This window comes from Sciurus vulgaris (assembly GCF_902686455.1).
Source record: "Sciurus vulgaris genome assembly, chromosome: X".
NCBI lineage: Eukaryota > Metazoa > Chordata > Mammalia > Rodentia > Sciuridae > Sciurus > Sciurus vulgaris.
The window spans coordinates 38139913-38163534 of NC_136471.1; the positions used below are offsets into that span (position 1 = coordinate 38139913).

Sequence of the window (23622 nt, forward strand, 5' to 3'; positions counted from 1 at the left end):
GTTAATAAATAAATTGAAATTTTCATTGTAATTGTATGAAATATATAGGTTAATTTGGGGAGAATTCATTTTTCTATAGTATCATTTTATCTAAAAGCATGATATGGTACCCTTCATTTATTAGGCCATTCATTAAAATTATATGTAGATTGAGATATGTAATTTTTATTTTTATTTCTAAACATTCCATAATTATTGTGACAAATATGACTTTGAATATTGTATGTTTTAACTAATGATCTATACATACTAAATTCATGTCCAGGCAACTACAGTAATTTTTTTTTTTTTTTTTTTTAGTGCTGGCCCAGGGGCCTCATGCATGCTAGGCAAGTACTTTAGCACTGAGCTCCAACTGAAGCTCCCCTCTGTTTTTTTGTTTTGTTTTGTTTTGTTGTTTTTGAGACAAGGTCTTTTGAAATTGCCCCAGCAGACCTGGGAGTTGTGATCCTCCTGCCTCAGCCTCTAGAGTAGCTGGGATTACAGGCTACCACACCCTGCTAGTATATATTCTTTATTCAGTATTTTGACTTGAGTTTTCTAGTTAATCACATTTCTAAATAATTATATTATTTACTCCATTCCAAAATATTTTATTCATGTCCTAATGTATTGGATAATCCCTGAAGAATGATAGAAAATAAATGCCTTTGTTTTAAAGCGATCAGAAATTCAATAATATATATCATGCAGTCCACTATTTGGAAAGCTATATTCAGTAATACATTAAGAAAGATTTTTATTTCAAGCTTTCTAAGATTTTGTCACTAGCAGAAATAATGTGGACTTATGTCATATACCTTTTCTGTGCTATAAGGGGATCAGGGTACATCTGTCATTTGACCTATTTCTGTTATGATTTTTATTAATAGATTTTCCTTACATGGAATCATTGTTAAATTCCTAGAATAAACTATTTTGGTTATGGCACATTAATCTTTTACCATATAATGCTAGACTCCATTATCTAATATCTTATTTAGGATTTTTGCATCTCTATTTATAATTCATATTTGTCAGTACTGTTTTGTGCTAGTGCTAAGAATTTTTTTACATTTGAAATGGAAGTTCAATTTTCTCTCTCTTTTCAGCATCCATTGAGATGACTATATGGTATGTCCCTCAAAGGACAATGATTTTGCTTTAAAAAACTACTTTTGAGTTATTGTAATAGATAACTATGAGGGTTTCTTGGATGTTCATAAGATATTTTGTTTACTTTTGTGATTTAAAAAAAGTCCTCAGATGTATACACTTATGACTTTCTCTCCATTTATTTTTGCCAGAAAACCTAAGACATTCAATCTGTAAACACAGATTTCCTTTGTTTCAGATTTAAACAATTTTGTCATTGATTATTTCTTCCAACTCTATTCTTCCTATTTCTTCCCAGAAATACTTGCATTTCTTGGCTCACAATTCTATTTCCTTTCCTCTATAATCTTTTATCTATTAGTGTTTTTTTTCTTATCTTCATTGTTTTCCTTTATTGTTTGTGACAGTTTACTACTCTTGTCACTTATGACAGGAATTATTTTTGATAGTCTTATTTTCTTTACATAGTTCAATGTGGATGTTAATTATATTACTGTAGTACAGTTTCTTTACTTACTTTACCTCTTCTCCATATTTCAGCCATTTTCATTTATATCCAAACTTGGTTTTTCTTATAATTTTCCTGTTTCTTTTTTGGAAAGATAATACTTCCTTGCTAATCAATTGAGTATATGAAACACGTTCTTTGAAATTTCTTCAGAATTATTCAGTAGGCTATTTTTCAAATACACAAGCTTCCTTTGAACTTGTGGGGTTTTATTCCACTCATTTTTCCTGCATATTCCCTATAAATCTGAAGTGTTTATGGTCATAGTGGTTGCTTATGTTTTGTTCTCTATTTTTCTTTGACTGAACTAAGCTTTATCTAGACTCATTTACAGCCTTAGGACTGACTTTCATTTACATAAATTATAGACAAATTCGTTCCTAAAATCAATATTTGGGGACAAGTTGATGTGTATAGTTTCCATCCAAATTCACTTTCAGCAGTACAATTTAGATGTTCTGAAGTGGGATAATTTTCTACCACTTTGACTGGTTTTCTGACACACAGAACCAATTTAATATATTACTTTCAGGATCCTCGTATCTCTGTCCTCATTCTTCCCTGACCTCGCCCACCACAGAACTTTATTTCTAGGAAACGTATCTCTTTATTTCTGCTTGTTTATATTTTGATTATTGCTGTTTTTAAATATTTTCAAGGTAGAGGAAAAGCTGTCTCCAAATTTCTGGTTTCCCCCTCTCCTTTTAGAGAAGAGACATTTTCATGAAGTGAAATCCAGAGAGTTCATCAGGCAAAATCTGAAGGGTTTTTCTTAATTCCATTTGCATAAGAGTTAGTGGAAATTCCTTCCAGAATCTATCATTTGGTCAGAGCTAGTTTTGAGTAGTGACCTGAGATTTAATACTAATCTACACCTAGATTTATTATTTTCATAGGAAGCTGGGAAATTATGAATTAGAGTCCACTAATCTAATCAGGCATTATTTTACACTAGAAATCCTTCTGGGCACCTCTCTTGACGTTCTATTTTCTCATGCTTGGCTTGACACAGTCCCAGATAGATAAGAATTAGGAAGTAAGATCATCTGTTAAGTCTCAAAACTTCCCATGAATTTGCTCCTATTTTTATTGATCACCATGCTCAGCACGTATACAGTTCCTTTTATCTCTATGTTTTTCCAGTGTTTTCACCATCTATTAGATATTGTAAAGAATAGTCTCAAACCACACCACTAAGTTATTTTTAAAAATCACTCTTATTTTGTAATTGCCTTACAGAGAAGCAAAACATTGGTTCACAAGCATGCCTTTGTTTAAGAATAATTTCTCATCTCTTATTTCAGGTTCATGTTGCAAAGTTCATGATATTACCTAGAGTTTCCAACCTGAAACAATCTCAACTATGCCTTAAATGTCTCAAACTGTATAGGTATTGTCATAAATAACAACCTTTGGTTACATTTGATTTCAGGAAAAAATTGAATTAAAAAAATGTTTGTCTCTTTATTTTTGCAAAAGAAGTTAAAATGTATATTCTTCATAGGATTTATGTTCAATAGAGCAACCAGTTTCTGCTACTGCAGTCTTTATCATTTTCAAATAATATCAAGTAAAACTGGAAGATAATGAATATCACACATGATGTGTTAAATAATGACTTAAAAGTTATTCTTCATTTTACTGCCAAAAATAAGATTGAAAGAACTTTGCATTTAGAATTTCTTAAAATGTGGGTAGCCATACTAAAATATAACAGGAATATTATATTATTTTCTTTTAGAAAATATAATTCTCACAAAATTACAGTCAAATTATTTACTATGCAGTTATTTAACAAAAGCATTAAATTTTAAATATCAGTCCAAGATTAATGCATGGTATCATTTCCCCATACTTCAAATAAGAGAGAATTTTTTTACATATTCAAAATAACAATTTTAATCATCCTGAATAAGGAAAGTAAAGTAGGATGACACACAGAGGAGGAAAGTCTTCAAAAACTTGTATGAATTAATTTTGTTATTTTATTCTTCATATGAATTAATTATGAAATAAAACTAATGAAAGTATCACAACTATCCCTTAATGAACCTGAGGGAAATGAATCTAAAACTAATAGAAAAAAAATTTAGTTGTGCAATCACAAGTATTTTAAGTCTTAAGTAATTGTATGTTTTTACTTCATAGATATGATTCTTTTTTTAATTGCATGTATTTATGGAAGACAAGGATATATTGACATATATACATATATATACATGCACACATTGTGGAATAATTAAATCAAGCAAATTAACATATCCATCATCTCACATACGTGCCTTTTTCTTAGAACATTTAAAAGATATTCTTTTAGCAATTTTGAAATAGTTGCCATTTTTAATGTAAGACCAGAATTGCTATAAAAATACACAGGAAGAGCATGTCCTTTATAACAAACTTCATTGTATGCCAATTTAGTTTCTCTAATATTAGGTCTCACATATGTGAGTTCTTGCTTAAACTGGAATTGCTCCTGATTGGTGTTACATCCTACAACCTCCTACTCCGCATTCCTACAAACCTATCAAGTGAGAATCCTCTCAGGTATGGGGAACATTTTTCCATCAGTTGTTGGTTGTCTCAACCTGAGCTTTCTGTAAAATGGTAAAATATTTAGGGGGTCTCTCTTTTTGGTCTGGGAATGTATGGAATTTTACATGCAAAAATATTATTAAGGAAGGTTCTTGTTAATTTCCTAGTCATGTCTCCATGGTTGGTTAGCCCTCAAATTCATTAATTCAGAAAATGTACCTCTAACTCATTGGTGCCAGTAAACCAAGGTAGAGGCAAAATCTTTGGTTAAGATCAACCAAGTCATTTTCTGTTAAATTGTTCTTGTGAAGCAATGATAATGTAGAATAACTGTAATAACAGTAATAAAAACCAACGAGAGACAATAGAATATAGTTGAGCAATGTTGGGATTGGTGGCAGAGAAACCTGGACTCTAGCCAGTACTTACTCGATTGCTTGCTGATCAAATAACTTTTGGTGATTTTCATTGTCGGTTTTTTGTTGCTGTTGTTGTTGTTGTTTGTTTTTTGTTTTTGTTTTTGAGTCCTAGTTTCCTCATCTATAACATAAGAACAATAGTACCTGCCTCATGTGCCATCAGGCTTCCATTAGATGGTGCTCCTCAAATGGGATGGCACATAGTCAACATTTAATAAACAGTAGCTTTTTTGCTTAATAGTCACAATAACACTGTGAGAGGTGGGAGACAATTTCCTGGTAGCAATAGGAATCCTGGAACCTGTACTAAGATGGGCCAGGACTTGTCTTCTGGGCTTTGTTCCATGTCCCTTCTCTTAACATGTTCCTCCTTCTCATACTTTTCTTTTATTCAGTCTCCTGTAAGATAATGAAAGCATTTCATTGATCACCATTTCTCCTCCAGTAATATTTATGCCACTCATAATGAACTTCTTTGAAGCTTCTCAAATATCTTATGCTCTCTGGGTCTCCGCCCATATTCTTCCCTCTTCTTAGGACACTCATCATCCACTTTTTTTTATGCATTTTAGGTCTTTCTTTAGTAAATCTTCCATGAACCTCTGAATTAGGGTTTGATGTCCCTTTTAATGTAATATAGCATCTATTTCTTCTATGATAACATTAATCTCTCCCTATTTTTTACTTGTCTTTTTACTTGTTTTTCACTTGTCTACCTCTTCCCTTAAAATGTCAGTGCACTGAGTGCCAAAATCATACCTACCTTATTCACAGTGGCTAGCACAGTGGATCAATAAATATCAAGTGGTAATTTCTCACTTGGTCATTTGTGAGAAGATCATCAAAGATACTCTACTGTCTGCCAAGTTTATCCAGCCCAAATTGTTAAGTTGGCAGATGTTCTGTTCATAATGCCCTCACAATTTATAAACAATTTATATGATCCACCCATTCCTTTCTTTCAGATCCAATACATACAAATCAGTAGACTTATTAATAAAACTGCATTTCCCTTGAGTTTTGGAGAAATATTTATGTTGAACAAATGGGTCTGCTGTGACAGTGTAAAAAGAGACCATGCAGCATAATGGAAGGAATGCTGGGGATTGGGAAACAGGAATTTCAAGAGCTGGTCCTCCCTCTGCAAACTATTAACCATATAATCTTAGTTTAGTCTTATTAGTAATCTGAATCTCACTTGTCTTATCTATGATCAAACGTATCATTTCTAATTATTACATAGAATTGTTGAAAGGGTCAAATGACAAAAGAGAAGGGCAAGCACTCTGAAAATGTACAATTTTATCATACAAAGAATCTGTGATGAAAGGCCTATCTGATTTAGACACTGTGCAATATAGAAAAAAGTAAATGTTATTACTTTCTGAAGAAAATCCTCATTTCACGCAGAAAAAATGGTTTAAAAATGTGCTAACAGGTAGTGGGTGATGTGTGTTAAATTTTATAATTCATACTGTATTACTTCATATTAATACATTTATAAAATGGAACAGCAACCTTCACACAATAATTTTTTCCAATATCTTACATTAGTACCATACATATGCATAAAAATGATACATATGAAGCCATTATAATGCATATTTAAAAACTGGGTCTTTTAAAATATAATAATAAATTAGATTCTTGTTTGATAATTTGAATATTTAAACTCTAAGCTATTCACAAAACCAAATGTTTTTCTAGTTTTTAGTTAAAAATGCATGAAGACTTTTTAAAGTATGCTTAATTAATCTGCTTAAAATATACTTTCAGTGAAGATGACTTTTGCAAACATTCTTAATTTGTCCCTTAGTCAGAAAGTAGCAAACTCCCATGAAATCATTTTCCATACCACAGACCTTCTACTTTCTTTTTTATGACTTCTTGACTTTGCACTCAGCTCCTTAAATTACGTGTAGAATTATGAAAACACTCATCAGTGTCATTCATTTCCATGGGAAAATGGCCAGTTTTAATTTTTACTCAGCATCTACCTACCTGATGCAGGAAAAAATTGGCATTTGTTAGAGCTGAGATTTCCTAAATTTAATTTCATGCATCCTTGACACCAGCTCAAATAGCATCCAGATTCTAAATGAGCTCTGAAATATGTACAAAAAACTCCACATTTGCTTTTTCCTTCAAAAATACACTGTATCTCTAGCGACCAGATATTTTCAAAGAAGTCAAGCTTAAAACATCCTCCAGGGAGTTTTCATTATTAAGATATACAGAAATACCCCTTATGGATGAAGAAATCCAGATATCCTTGAGGAAAATATTATTTAGTGAAACGGTCTTCAAAAATTCTTTTGTGAATCAGTGAAGTTTTGAATAGAGTTGTCTACTTTCACAGACCCTAAAGAAAAATTGTGAATAAAAGATCCCTAATTATATGTCTCCTAAATTAGATATAACATTTCTTGAAATGTCCACATTACTCACTGTTTAGTCTTCTGGCCTATCTCATAACACTGATCACCTTGCCATCTGTAATCCAGGTATGGTAACCTTCTCTGTTCTTTCTATTGTCTTTTTATGTGCCATTCCCATTGCCTAGAATGCTCTCTGTTACTTGGTCAGGGCAAATCCCACAAATTCTTCAAACCTCTTGTTCTGTGATGATCACTAGACAAGGTGTGGAAAACTACAGAAGGATAACACAAAGTAGTTTAACACCCTGTTGAAGATGTGACTTGCTGTAGAACATGGGCCTAACAAGACTGTGCCTGAGGAAGATGGAGAATATATAGCATGGCACTGATAGAGTCACTTTGGGATTAGCTATGGCTCAGGTTTGATTGGACTATATACATAAGTATATTGAATGGAGGATAAAGGTTAACAGAGGAACACTGGGAAAGGAGACACTAGAGAAAAAGGATAAATTTCTCAAATCCAGAGGTCTGCCATGTTTTCTCCCACAAATAAATTAATAAGGTAAAGATAGTATAAGTATAAATGGAGAAACCTAAGGGGAGAGGGGAAATGGATGAAGATAAAGTGGTTCTCTTCTGTAATGTTGTTTCCTCTCCAGTTCAAATTTCTTCCACAAATATTGACTCAATCATGTGAAAATATTCAGAGTTTTAAGCAAATTCAACTTGAGATAGTAGAGAAATTGCATAATGGAGCAACAGTTTACTTAAAATATATTCTTTTATTTTTTTCTGTTTTTCTTATTTCATGTCTATTCTCTATAGTTTCATAATTTTAGTATTTAATCATTTAAAGGGATTTAATAATGCATATTTATTTTCTCCACTTAAAAGTTTAAATAGTAATAATATTGCACAGTAAAATGTTTTCTTATTGTATCTTTAGCCAGATTAAATGGGAAACAATGTTCAAAGGTTGATTTTTCCTTTCAATATGTTACTGATAGTACACAAACTTGAAATTCAGAGTAGTATCTAAGAATCATATATGATATCTAAATATCTAAGAAGTCATACATGATATAAAATAATAATAACAAATATTAATTGACCAAAATTAAGGAAATGAACACAGTACTTTATGTATTAGGTTTGTCTTAAATTATACCAAAAATTTTAGTTAATTTACTGCAAAGGAAGCTTTTACTCTGCTGACTTCCTTATTTCTGTAGGGCTAATTTCATTAGTCTACAGAGACCAACTCTGTTTGTTTGCTAGGGACTATGCGTTTTCCTGGCCTATGAGACTTTCAGTGCTAGGATTGGCCAGATCTTGGCACTACAGTTGTAGCTCAGTGGTAGAGTGCTTGCTTAGCATGTGTGTGGCTCTGTGTTCCATCCTCAGCACCACATAAAAATAAATAAATAAATAAAATAAAGGTATTGTGTCCATCTACAACTAAAAAAAATTTTTTAAATAAATAAAATTTTTAAAAAGAATTGCCAGATCTCAGGCAAATCTTACACCAAAGCCTGCCCAATTCTTGTAATTAGGCACTGATTTATGGTTCTGTATATATATGCAATATATATATATATATATATATATATATATATATATATATATAAAATCACTTAATCCTTCTTGGAGGACAAAAGTCTCTTGGCATCTGGACCAAAATCTGATTCTACATATAATTTTCCCATCATCATTTTTGAAGACTTGTCTATATAGAACACTAACAGAATTATTGTCATAACAGGCAGGGTGAAATCAGTGGGTTAAACTGGAACAACATGGGCTTTGATGCCAGACAAAGTAGAGCTTGAAATCTGTCTCCAGCACTCACTAACTGTCATTGAGAAACATAATTTAACTCCATAAGCTTCATGTTCTACATAAGTAAAGTAGAACGGAGCTACTTATAAGATTGGTGCTTATAGAAGCAAGGTGACACATAGTAAAGTTTAAAAAGTACTAGTTTCATTTTTATCCAGTTCATTGGAAATATCAAAATGGGAAAAGAAGCATGTGGTTTCTTCTTTCTCAACAATGCAATGATTATCTCAGCAGGCTTAATCCCCATTAGTGGGTTGTAGAATGCATTAGTCAGGGTTCTCTAGAGAAACAGAACTAATAGGATATGCATAGATATATAGAGAGATTTATTTTAAGGAACTGGCTCATGTGATTGTAGAGGTTGGCAAGTCTAGAATTTGTGTGGTAGGCCAGTAGGATCCATGGTATAGAGGAGCTACAGTTCATGTCTGAAGTGGTCTGCTAGCAGAATTCTCTCTTCTTTAGATGAGGCCAGTCATTTTCTATTAAGTCCTTCAACTGAATGGATGAGATTCACTTCCATTATAGAGTGTATTATACTTTACTCAAATTCTAATGATAAAATGTTAGTCCCATTTTTAAAATAGCTTCACAGAAACATATAGATTGTTTGACCAAATATCTGGGTACCATGATGAAGTCACATAACTATCACAAGGAGAGAAGGTAAGTCATGCTCTCTAGCCAAAATCTACTGTGATAATAGATGATTTTCACTTCCTTTCACTAGAGATTGACATTCTTTGGCTAAATATAAAATGTCTGAGGTTAATAAAAACTAATCAAGTAATAAAAATCCTGGAGAAGCTCTGGAACCTAAACGGATCTCTAGGCAACTCAGGAACTGAGGTTGGCTGTTCCTTTGGAACCATGTTTCCTTCACACAAATTTTAGAAAAATAATATACTTTTCATTTTACCTGGTTTTTAGAAATGCACTCTAAATGCCCAATGTAATTGACACAACCAGGGTCCAGTCAAGAAATTTGGTGGTTAACCAACAAGAATTAGAAATGTAGAGAACTAGGTATAATTCAAAGAGAATATTAAAACACATACTTAACTATGTACATATTTGAACCACAGTTTAGCATTTAGGGTATAGTACTATGGAGTTGGTTTGACAAAAACCAATACCAAAGGTAACTATAAAGACTGGTTAGATTCCCACAGTAGATCCCAAGTTTGTTGCTTTTTTTATAGCTAACCTGGAATGTTATCAACTTAGAAAGGAGATAAGGCATAGCATCAAATCATGGAAGTTAGCAAGGTCAAAAGAAGGAATGATAGAAGAGTCAAGATAACGTTATATGGAAATAGTCTGAAGATGATCCAAGATAATAGGCTAAAAAGAACCTTGGAAAAATAACATGGTCGTTTAAAATGGGTAAAAATGGTATCTTTAAATTATTACTTGCATTTTTGGCAACAATGTGCGCATTTGACAAAATGCTCTTTGTTACAACTGAGCTTTCATCTTTCTATAGAGCCATCATCATTCATAGAAAGATAATGTGCATTAGATCAAATTATTCCAACTGAGCAAGATGTTAAATGTCATTTCAGGTAATGAGATAAATGAAGGAAATTTGTAATGAGTGGAACAGTCTCCCGGGGACTTATTACACTCTGGAGAATTTTAATCTGCTTCCATGATAAAGGTTAACAAACACTCAGATAGCGCCTACTTGTACTTGTCACTTAAAAAGCATTTTTCCTGCAAAGAGTTCAAGGTGGTAGCATATTGGCTCCATTATACAGGGTACGGGGTATCCTTTGTGGGAATGATAATTTTATCAATAATATCACGACATATTTATTGAATACTTTGTCATTATAAGGCAGTGGGTTAAGTGCTTGCAACACAGAAAAGCATGAGATGCCATCCTTTTACTCAGAGGGGAAATCTCCTTACAACGTAGTCTAGAACACATTTCCTTCAGAATATAGGTTTCTAACAAAATGTAGATTCTACTTATTTGCATAAATGAGTAGTCTTCAGAACAGAAAAGGCCACATACTATGCAAAAGAGCCCAGATAATTTAACAGCTATTTAAATTACTATTTCATGATATATCAGCAACTGAGATCTAGGTTTACATTTGCTTGATGGAAACAGTGAGGATAGTAATAAGGAAGGCTGGGACTGAGTTAAAAGCTTACTGAATCAATGACCTTTGAAAACATTGTGTTTAAGTAAATCCTTTATCTTTTTGGATTAATCAAAATGATAGGCAAAATGTCTTAGAAACAGAGTGGGTCAAAACCTCATTGGCTATGGATACAATGATTTGCTTTGTGTTAACTGACAGTTTTCTTGGATTTCCAAATAGTCATTTGTTATCTTTCTGAATAATTTAATATTGAAGTCTAGAATGCAAACATCATTAAAGTTACTGCAAAAAAGAATAAGAAAATCTCAGAAAATTAGAAGAAGTGCCCCATTTTGTTATCATAATGATATCTGATGTAGAAGTCTATGAAAGGGAGCTAATATACCCAGCGGGTATGGATCTTCATTGCGGATAATTGATAGCTCATTAGTAAGAAATAAAAGTCAAACAAATCTCTAATCCTCTTTGCAATTACACTATTAAATTTGAAGAGAGAAAAGAGTACAGATATTTACTTTTAATATCTTGCTCCAACATGGATCCCAATAGGTTAGTTCTATATACTTTACTAGTACTTAAGCTCTCATCCTCTCATCTTCGATTTATAAAATATCATAAAAGGCATAGGTCTTCATATTCCATGAAAAGATGGTATAGATTCATTTTTCCCTGCTCATCACCTCTAAATTACAATTAAGTACCCTAGAAATAATTCAACAATCATAAAAGGTCCCTGAAAGATGGAAAGAAGGCAGACTACCTCAAAGTCTCAAGCTGAAGCAAATATACCATACCCAGTCCCTTGGGTTTTCCCATATAGCACAGTCTAGGCTCTGGAGAAGTCTGCAATCTGGAACTCCAATGGGTATAGAAGAGAAAGAGAAAGAAACAAGAAAAGCCTGATCTTACTGGCTAGAAGACTCCCGAAAGCATCCCAACAGAGACTTGATGGAAAGAGTCACACGATTCAATATCCAGGATGGCATATAACTCAGTCCCCCATAGCAGGAGCACCCAGTATGGAACAGTAGCCCTACAGCAGCAGAAGGAGCAGGAGGACCCAACATGCATACAATGACATCTTCACACTGGAGCAGCAGCAGTAATAACGTCTGCAATAGTTTGGATATTGACTGTTGCCCAGTATGGCATTATTGGCAGGTGGAATATTCTGGGAGGTCCTTAGGTTATTGGGGATATGTCCTCAAAAGGAATCTTGGGACCCTACCAGTCCTCTCTTCTGCCTCCTGGCTCATTATGTAAGTGGTTTGCTTTGCTATGTACTCCCACCACAATGTGTCATCCTTGCCAGAGACCCAAAATAGTGGGCCAGCCTGATCTTGGCATGAAAACTTAGAAGCCATGAGCCAAAATAAACCCTTTTTCTTTGTAAGTTAATTATGCCTGTCCTTCCACAGTGGCAGTGGCAGGGCATCTCTTCCCAATGCCCAGATAGCAGCAGCATCAACAGGGCTCAAAACTTTCCAAATTTGGTGAAAGAGATTAACTTACAGATTCAAGTAGTGGAGCAAATCACAAATAAGATAAGCCTAGAGAAATTCATGCCAAGACACATCATAATTAAACTTCTGAAAATAAAGACTTCAACAGTCAGAAAAAATGACACATTGCCAATAGAGGTACACTGGTTTAAATGATGGCAGATTTTACATCTTAAACCATGAAAGTCATGACAGTGTGACACAATAATTCTTCAAAGAAGATGATTAGCTTCAAAACCTACTTCTCAATTTATTCATAATAGCCCCAAATAGCAAGTGACACCAATGTCTTTTGTCAGTACCATGGGAATACCACTGAGCAATGAGAAGAATTATTGATGCTCATAACTTGGATGAGCCTCAAGAGAATTATGCTGAATGAAAAAAACACAATCTCAACAGAATACCTATTGTATGATTCTGTTTTACAATATTTATGAAATAATAAAATTATAGAGATAGAGAATTGTTTACTGGTGATAGGAGGAGGGAATGGCTATGAAAGGGCAAAATGAAGATGCCTTGTGGTGATAGTAGTTATGTGTCTTTATTTTGGTCACATGAACATATACATATGATAAGATTGCATAGAGCTCTGAGTGTGTGCACATGCACATACACACTATTGCATGAATAATTGGTGAAATCTGAATGTGTTTTGAAAATTTTACCCATGTCAGTTTTCTGATGTTAATATTAGGAGAGGTTAGGGAAGAAGGGTGTACAACACTTTTCTGTACATTTCTTTGTGACTTCCTGTAAATCCATAATTGCTTTAAAATAAAAATTAAATACACTAACAACACCAAGCCCCAAATTGTTCTCTATATGTCTTCTTCTGAGAGCATCAGATCCCTCCTGATGGCAATGCACCCAAGAAACTACTCAAATTTAAACCAAACTAACCTAAGATCTTTCACAAGGGCTTATGAGGGAAGAAGTAGTCCAAGGCATTGTAAATGGAGAGGTTTAGTCAATAACATTGTGCCCAGCACTCCTTGGATATTGTCTGTTGAAATTTCTGCCCTTCTGCTCTTTGAAAGTCACCAGTCTTAAGGAGACCAAACTTTGAGGTATTTCGTATTAACTCATTAACAAGAGGAAATTACCAAGAACCATATCAAGGATAGAGAAGGCTCTCAGCAAACAGTTCAGGTCAGAAGCATAGAGCAACATTCACACTGGTTGTAAAGTGCAGTGCTGGGTTCTAAGAAGCCAATGACTCCTTTTAAACCCTTAACGTGCAGAAATACAGAGAAACCAAACGGCTAAGGAAATGAAAGGAAAAGAATGGAATGCAAACTTATCTACTTAGTAATTTGGCCAAGAAGTAGTCTCAGTATACTCCACGTACTTCCTCATTCCCAGTCCCATTCACTCCCTCACACAAGCGTTCAAGTAGAGAAAGCTAGGGGCAATCAATGTTCTTTTAGAAAACACTCAATATGCTTAGTGTGTTAGCTATTGTTCATTTTTACAGAGATGTACAAGACATAATCTTGGCTTTGAAATTTATAGTGAAGTTGGGATGGTAATACATACACTGGAAAAGGTAACTAATATTGTATATGCTTGAGATAAACAAGTACTCACAGCTGTTTTAGTTAGCTTTTTCACTGCATGACTAAAAGACCTAACAAGAGTGATTTTAGAGGAGGAAAAGTTTATTTGGGGGCTCACAGTTTCAGAGATCTCCGTCCATAGATGAACAACTCCATTCTTTGGGGCCAGAGGTAAGGCAGAACATCATGGCGGTGTGTGTGGTGTAGCAAAGTAGCTTAAGGCATGGCACCAGGAAGCAGAGAGAGAGAGAGATAGAGAGGGAAAGAGAGAGAAGGAGAACTTCCCTTACCACCACAAAATATAAACCCCAAAGGCATGCCCCCAGGGACCTACCTCCCCAGCCACATCCTATCTGCCTAGAGTTACCACCGGGTTAATTGCTATCTGGGAATTAATGCACTGATTAAGTTAAGACTCTCATAACCCATGCGTTTCTCCTCTGAAGATTCTTGCATTATCTCACACATGAGCCTTTGGGGGACACCTCACATCCAAACCATAATAATATCAGTATGTATATATCTGATAGATAAAATATATACAAGGTGTTGTACAATACTTAGAAAAACACTATGGGCCAGGTCAATCAAAGACATTTTAAAAAGAAGATTGAACTTGAGTGAATCCAATAGGAGGATGGACAGGAGGGATGGGCATAAGATATTCTGGACAACAGAAAGGTTGGATGCAAGGTATGGAGGCAATACTCATGAGAAGTGCTAGTTGATGAAGCTATAAAACAGCAGATATAAGCTCAGCATAAAAAATATCTTTCTCAATCTTAATTTTTAAAAATATGAATTTCCTCTAGCAAATCACTTTCTGAAATTCAACCACTGAAATAATGCTGTAAAGATCATTCTGCTAATGCACTTTTATCAAAATCACATTTCTACCTCCAAATGTACAACATAGAAAAAAAAGTAACAAAGGTTAACTAAGAACAACAACTGCTTTTGAGTAATTACTAACAATCTGAAGAGAAATCAACACAAATTACTGCAATAAAATGGTTAAATATATTTGCATGTTGTGGCAAATGTCATTGGCAGAGTATTGAAGCACCATTCACACTGCTATTCTGTCTTACTGTCTCCTACAGAGACTATGAAGAAAAAAATACTAAATTTTAAACATTTACAACTAGGGATGGCCACATTTGTATTTAACATGAGGTTTCAGAGGTACCGATGAAATCATCTGCTAGCCAACGCTGAAACTCCAGTCTTATTTCTTTAAATACAAGGTTAAGATGCAAATATATATCCAGCAAGGGTAACACTTGAAGTTATTGGTTTTATTTTCCTCAGTACATTTTACTTTGCTTTCCTGAGAACATGTTTTAAGAGGGGGAGCACAAAGTTCTGGGGCTCTGAGGGAGAGAATGCCACCCAGAGCACAAGTCACTGAAGGAAAAAAAGGTGCATGATGAGAAGGCTGGGGATGTTATTTTCTACTGCACAATTTTTCTACCTTGGACCTGACCTGTTTTCTCTGTTATTTCTTCCTATTGTAACATTATAAGGTGCCATGTACTTTCATAACTTTTTGATACATTTGAAAATTTCCTAAACCTGTACATTATAATAAAGAGTTTTTTTTTTTTTTTAAAGAAATATATTTCTTAAACAGGGCTTTCTAACGATAAAATAGAGAACCTTGAAATGAGTACCTTGACTCTCTGGATGCATTTATACTTACGATAAATGAATCTTTCATGTGGATGTTCCAGAGGATATTCAGAGTTTGGATGGTTGTTTAAATTTTATGTCCCTCCTAAAACTGAGGCTTCACGATGATACTATAATTCTTGCTCTCAGAGCCCCCATCACACTGTTCTGCTTGCCTGATAACTGAATCACACTACCTATCTGCACTGCCAATGATTGTCTATTGCAATACTCTCTAAATATTATGCTCTACATGCTTGCTTTGAAATCATCCTATAACCTACACACATTCCCCAATTTCAAACCTATTTCTCTAGGAATGATTAGTTTTCCACATTTGAACATCCCTCCACAAGCTCAAATCCAAGTTCTCATTCTAATTCTTGATTGCTTTTCAAATATATGAGAATAAGATTTATACCCATGCTCTTAAGTCTTCCCTTCTTTAGGCTGAATAACTTTCATTATGTCTAATATACTTTCAAAATCCTTCAAGGGTTCACTTTAAATCATTTTTTCTCATCTTAATATATTGCCCAGATTCCCATATGTGGTCAAACCAGAACAGACCAGATTGAAACTCTATTAGCTATGTGACAACATTTTATTTTAGTTCCAGCTGAATGAAGTTGGTGAACTAGAATATATGCAGCATTTTCTTTTTCATATTCTAAATCACCAAAAATGATAAAAAGAGTCTAAAAACAAATGCTTAAACTGTTACTGGGTTGCAAACATGTTATGGTTTTGATATGAGCTCCTGCGTTTCTACAGGGATATTCAGAGGTGAAATGACTGTGTTGTGAAAGCTGTAGCCCTAATCAGTCCATGCTAGTTTAAATGGCCCGACTGGATGGTAACTGTAGGCATGTGTGTGTGACTGGAGAAGGTGCATTACTGGGGGTATGCCCTGGAAGCGTTCATCTTCCCTGTAGCCCCTTCACCATCCTCCCTCTGCTTCCTGGCTCTCCTGAGCTGAGCTAACTTTCCTCCGCTGAGCCTTTTCCCCATGATGCACTACCTCACTTTGGGCCCAGAGCAAAGGAGTCAGTCATCTGTGGACTGAGATCTCTGAAACCATGAACCCCAAATAAACGTTTCCTCCTCTAAATGGTTCTTGTTGGATGTTTTGGTCACAGCAACATGAATTTAAACAAAACACAAAGAGGAGACTTTGTACATCAAAAATGTGAAAATTATTTAATCACAAAAAAAAAAACAAGATTGAAGAAACTAGTTAAAGGCATTCAAATGATGGGATATTATGTAGTCATTGATAGGAATTAAGTACATTCATTTGAACTAATATGGAAAATACATACAAGATATATTGCTAAGTTGGGCTTGGTGGCACACACCTGTAATCCCAGTGGCTCTGGAGACTGAGACAGGAGGATCACGAGTTCAAAGCCAGCCTCAGCAAAAACGAGGTGCTAAGCAACTCAGTGAGACTCTGTCTCTAAATAAAATACAAAATAAGGCTGGGGATGTGGCTCAGTGGTTGAGTGCCCCTGAGTTCAATCCCCAGTATCAAAAAAAGTAAAAAAAAAAAGAAAGAGAAAGAAAGAAAGGAAGGAAGGAAGCAAGGAAGGAAGAAGGAAAGAAAGATATACCGCTAAGGAAAAAAGAAAGGTAAAGAACCATGTATATTTGTAAAATTCAGAAAAATGCATTTGTAGATACATATTCATACCAGAATATACTTTTATAAGTAAATGATATCAAATGTTATTAAGAATTAACTCTTGGGGCAAGGAATAGTGGGTAGGAAGTATAAGAATGAGTAGCATTCACTTTTCATTTTATAATTTTTGGAGTTTTATAAATTTAAACAAAAGACCTTTTTATGTTAAGAGGGACAGACGTTGTGTTGTCTCATTTGTACTTCTTTGCTGGAAAAATAAAAACCCATATTATAAACAGAGTTTTATAGCAATTGCCTTTTTATCAACCATGTCACACAGTTGACTCAGGTTGAGTCAGAATGTTCAGGCCTTTTCTGCCCAGTGTTCCGTAAGTATTTGCTGGCTGACAGTTAATTAATTGAACAAAAGGAATTGGAGAAGCAATATGCAAACGCAACCACTGTGAAAGATTTTCAGATACATTTTTCTTCCCTTCAGAACTCTATGTATTCATGTCCATTTTTAAAAAGTTCCAATGTGGAACAGAAGGCATTTTGTATCTTGTAAGAACCAGGAGCTAGAAGCATAGGCCAGTACAGGCATTCCTTAACTTATGATGGGGCTCCATCCAATAAATGCATTGTGAGCTGAAAATACCACAAGGTGAAGATGCATCTAATATACCTAAGCTACTGAACAGTATAGTTTAGCAACACAGTAGACTGTGGTTTCTAGTAATCATGTGGCTGACTGGGAGCTTCTGCCCAGCAGGCAAAAGAGTATCACCCTGCATATTGCTAGTCTGGAAAAGATTGAAACGCCAAATTCAAAATATATTTTCTACTAAATATATATTGCTTTTGCACCACTGTAAAGTCGTAAATTAAGTCTAGTTTTCTTAAGCTGGTACTACCTGTATAGGTTAGGAAGCCGATTCGGTGGTGTAGGCAAGAGGTGATCAGAGTGAAAATAGAAGAGGTAAGCAGACATGAAGAGGTTTGGGATATATTTTTGGAAGTGTAATTAGCAGGTCTTGGCGACAAAAGACTTCTGGTTAATAATGAGGGAATAAAATTTATGATGATAATTGTTGACACATGAGAAGTACTACAGGTTTCTATCTACAGTAATGAGAAGGTCATAAAGTGGTGGAAAGGAGATATAAACAATACCATGCTTTGGCATAAATCAAACAGATTCCCACAATGGTGATTATTTTCTAAAGACTACTTGACAGTTTTGGTTTTAAAGACTTGGGTTTGAGTCACCTTTCTACCACGTAAATAAACTTAGGCTTGAATTGGTCTTTTTTTTCAATGTGTGTGTGTGTGTGTGTGTGTGTTTAGTTGTAGAAGGACACAATACCTTTATTTTATTTATTTTTATGTGGTGCTAAAGATTGAACCCAGGACTTCACACATGCCAGGCAAGTGCTCTACCATTGAGTTACAACCCCAGCCCTCTGGTCCTTTTTTTTTTTTAAGTGGAGATAAAATATAACCTAGCTCACAAGTTTCTAATGAGAATGAAATCAGATAATATATGTGAAAAATTCCCTTAGAAAACTCAAAACACCATTCAAATATTAATTTTTAATATTATTACTATTATTTTAACACAGTAAAATTAACACCTTCCTCTACTAAAATTTCTTACCAGCAACATTTCACACTGTATATAATCTCTAAACATTAACAGGTGTCTGTGTATCTCTGTGTATCTTCTACACTCTGTCTTTTGAAGATTTATTCAAAAGTACTTCTAACCATAGTTAACCCATCTTAATTGATACATAGTATTTCACTGAATGAATAAACACCTATGTATTTTTCCTTTCTCCTAGTGAAGTATACTTAGAAAGTTCCCATTTTTTTCACTATTATAATGCTTTAAAAATATTCTCATGTATTCTTGTACAGATATGTGAGTTTCTTGCAATAATTTGTGTGTTTCTCAGTTTTTCATCTCTGTAACCAAAATATCTGATAAAGACCACTTGGAGGAGGAAACGTTCATTTTGGCTCATGGTTTCAGAGGCTTAGTCCATGGTGGTCCAACTCCATTGCTCTTGGCCAAAGGTGGACATCATGGAGGAAGGGCAAAGCAGAGGAGCTCTGCTCTGTTCATGGCCACCAGGAAGGAGGAAGAAAAGGAAAAGGGGGAAGGGTTCACAGGAAAGATAAACTTCTCCAGGGCATACCCCCAGTGACCCACCTTCTCCAGCCATGCCCCACTTGCCTACAGTTACCACCTAGTCCATTCAAACTAGGATGGATCAATTAGATTATAACTCTCATAATCTAATCATTTGCCCTCTGAATTAACAGGAACTTTTGGGAGATACCTCATATTCAAACCATAATAGTTTGGATCTACAGTGTCCCATAAAGGCCCATGTGTTAAAGGCTTGGTCTGCAGCCTGTGGTATTTTAGAAGCTGGTTGGAATCTTTAAGAAGAGTTTAAGTGAAAGAAGTTATGTCACTGAGGCTATGCCCTTACTGTGAATTTGGGGACCTCAGCCCCTTCCTCTCCCTCTTTGTGCTTCCTGGTCACCATGAAGGTAAGTAGCTGTGTTCTACCATGAGTTCCCTGCCAAGATGTTTTGCCTTACCAGAGGGTCAAGCAAACCGTGGTCTGAAACCTCTGAAATGATGAGTCAAATAAATGTTTCTTCCCTTTAAGATGATTTTCTCAGACATTTTGACTAATAAACTTCTCTAAGATACATAACTAGGAAACAGTAACACTGTAAGGGCATAAAATTCTTCAGTTTTGTTGGGTATTGCAAATGTTCTTCGAGTGTTTGAAGCAATTTATACACTTATCAGTAATGTATGGAGTTCCTGATTCCTCAAAGCCTTACAGACATTTAATATGTTACATTTATAAAACATTTGCTAAATCTAATGAGGGTAGGAATAGAGATGGAATGTCTGTTGTTTAAATGTGCATTTTAGTGGAATTACAAAGTGTCTTTCACACATTTTTTTAACCATTCATATTTTCTCTGGTTAATTGTCTTTTTGTATCACTTGCCTATTTCAGTAGGGCAATTGTCTTTGTAGTAATTTTTTTTATATTTCAGATACAAAGTCCTTTTTGATTATTAGCATGGAAGTATTTCTTCCCAGCATGTGACTTGAATTTTAAAATGGTTTATGGTTTCTTCCATTTTAGACTTTTTAAAAAATTTTACAGATTTTATAAATATTTTCCATTAAGATTTAGATATTTTACATTATGTTAACATATCATTTTTTAGACCTTATTCATAAGTTTCCTAATAGCAATCTTCTCTTTTAAATTTGTCACATATTTAATGAAGAATTTAATTGGAACTTTTTTTTTTTTTTGGATGTTGTGAGTTAAGGATATAATTGTTTTCTATGTGAATAGTTATCATGACATCATTTATTTAGTCCATTTTTTCCTTTTCTCACTAATAATACTTGTAAAGTTTTCATATACTCATGTCTATTCTGTTTTGTTAGTCAATTTTTTTATCCTTAGATTAATATCTCACTTTGTATATTACCATAGAGTCATAACAAATTTATAACAAAATGAAACGTCTTGCTTTCTTTTCAGAATTGTGAAAAACTGGTTTCTTTCCTTATAGTCTTCCATATGAATTTTAGAATCAAAATTTTCAAGTTTTATGGGAAATAAATTTCCTTGGATTTTTAAATAAAATTCCATTGGATAGTAGTTTTATGTTTGTGACAATATCTTTATCATAGTGAGTCTTCCCATTTATTAACAGAATAGGTCTCATCATTCATTTAAGTTTTCTTATTCTCTTCCACATTTCTTTAAAATTGGGCACACATAATTATTGAAATTTATTACTAGCTTTCTTATAACTTTTGTTGCTATTTTAAATTATATGGTTTTGTTCCATTTTATTCATATTAATAATATAAAGAAATAATATTAATTTATTAGATTAATATTTTGTTCAGCAAAATTACTGAACTTTACATTAATAATGACAAAGTTTTTTTTTTTTCCTTTTTAGGCCTTAATAATTTTTTTCCCTCCAAATTCCTGGTTTAATAAGGACTTGTTTATTTTGAGAAAAAAGGTCCCAAACATCAGTCTGTTCACAAAAATAATAACCCACAGTATCAACTTTAGAAAACAATGAAGACTATTACACTAATTATTCTTCTAGAGGATGCATTTAACATGCCAACTCTCATTCACAAAAATACATTGTTCCATTTGTGTTGAACAGCCTTACACAGGACTATTATGTGGGGAATGACACACATAACTCTAACTCAAAGCTGCTCTCAGTTGCTACAACTAAATGAGATTGCCTTTGCAGTTAGGGAAGCAACTACTGAAATCATGTATAAATGGAAAGAACTATACTCCCTGCATCACAAGAGATTATTTTGGAGACAGTTGATAAAAATCATACATCCTTTTTATTGTTAAGTCATAAAGACGTATCAAAATTAAAAGCAAAAATTACCGGGTAAGACTTAACAAAATTACTGGGAGCGTCAAAGGAACTGAAAATGGAACTAGGTGCAGGGCAATATGAATTAATGAACATGGGAAGGATGAAGATAGGGAGAACAGTGAGCATGTGCTGAAGATATTAAGGGAGAGGATCTGGTGAAATTTTGATCTTAGACAAGTGCCTAGGTAAAGAAACAATGGGATAAGATTTCTAAACCCCACTATGCTTAAGAGTCATCCTTCCTTCCTCTGCCTCTTTTTCGTCATTCTTGATCAACTCCAGCTGGTCATCCCCCATCTTAATTATCATCATCATCCAGTAGGTCCCCCTCCTCAGCAGAGTCATCTGCACCCCCCTCAGACTCCATCTTCTCATTAGTTTCATCTTTGTTCAGGGAGTGGCTGCTCTGCTTCTCTTCCGATTGATCGTTCTTTGCCTCTACTGCTTATTTTCTCTGCTCCTTTGCAATTTTTTCCAGGCTTTCCAGAAGGGAATCCACTTTTTGTTTTATTTGGGTCAGCTCCTTCTTCATGGCCTGAAGGTCATCTCCTTTCAACTTTCCAGACTTGGAAGAAGATCCCTACTGTTCACTCTTAGAATTGAAGCCACTTTTGCCCCTTCGGGAGGTGTTTCCTGATTCACCTGGCGGTTAGAGGGCACTACAGCCCTAGCAATATAGGAGGAGGAGGAGGAACACGTGCTGGGTAACATCCCGTCACAGTAATCATGTTGAAAGTCATAGTCCAAGTCAAAAGAGGAGCCGTACATCTCTGCTGCAGATCATTTCACACCAGCTTTTCCTTTGTTCACTTTTGGCTCTGCAGCCAGATTAATATCTAAAACCTGGCAGGCAATTATTCTGCCATCCTTTCCTGCTACAGCAGCTGGGGCGTTTCTCTCATTAACATAATGGACGAAGGCAAAGCCCTTATAGACAGAGCAACCCACAATTTTGCCATGCTTGGAGAAGATTGCCTCCACATCAGACTTCTTGACCACCAGAGTGTTGAGATTCCCAATGAGTACACGGGAGTTCACAGAGCGTGGATCTGTCTTGTTGGTAACGTTGCTAGCCATAGTGATTGATAAGGTTTCGCCCAAAGGCCCAAGGATGTAGCTGAAGATCAAAAAAATCTCACAGGAGAGGGGAGGGAGAAGAGATTCGATTCTGAATCTCCTACTCCCAGATTCTATGTGAAAAAAATATCAAAATAAATTTAGCACCAATTGCACATACCCTTTGTAACTTAATTTTCTCACTTAATATAAGTTGAGTTTTTCCATTGCCATCAAATATTAGTAAAGAGTAATTTTTAATTATTACAACATATTTCATGTCACAAATAATGTTAAAATGAGAATATATTCATTTCTGACTCTTTCCTTAGCATAAATTCTTACAAATGGAACAATGAGAACAAGGGAAACATGTATGTGCCGCTCGAGGTCAGCAAGGCGGCCACAACCGCTCAGCCTTCGTCTCTTCACTAGGTGTTAATAAGTTTTAATCATGTTTTTAACACAATGTTGGGGAAAAAAAGAGTGATTGTACATATCCCTGTTAGATTGATTACTAAATAATATTTCTTTACTATTGCACTAAGAATAAATTTGTTTTATATTGAGCATGATATTTGTTCTAGATTTTTGGTAGGAAGAATTTATTAGGTTAAAGAAATTTCATTCCTAATTTTCTAATAGCTTTTATCAAGGAATAAAGATCATTTTTAATCTAGTGATTTGTTTGGATCTACTTAAATGATCATTCCTTTTCTCCTTCAATCTGTCATTAATTTTTGTATTTTTTTTTTTTTTTTTTTTTTTTGGTGGTGCTGAGAACTCAGGGCTTTATGCATGCCAGGCAAGCACTATACCACTAAGATACATCCCCAGCCCTGA

The 23622-nt window shown here is 34.5% G+C and overlaps 1 pseudogene across 1 annotated transcript; it reads right to left on the reverse strand.

Annotated features, from left to right (window-relative positions):
* Positions 1–21933: 21933 nt before the first annotated feature.
* On the reverse strand, positions 21934–22916 carry LOC306651550 (heterogeneous nuclear ribonucleoproteins C1/C2-like; annotated as a pseudogene). Its single transcript has one exon. The product of its transcript is annotated as a heterogeneous nuclear ribonucleoproteins C1/C2-like (transcript).
* Positions 22917–23622: the final 706 nt, after the last annotated feature.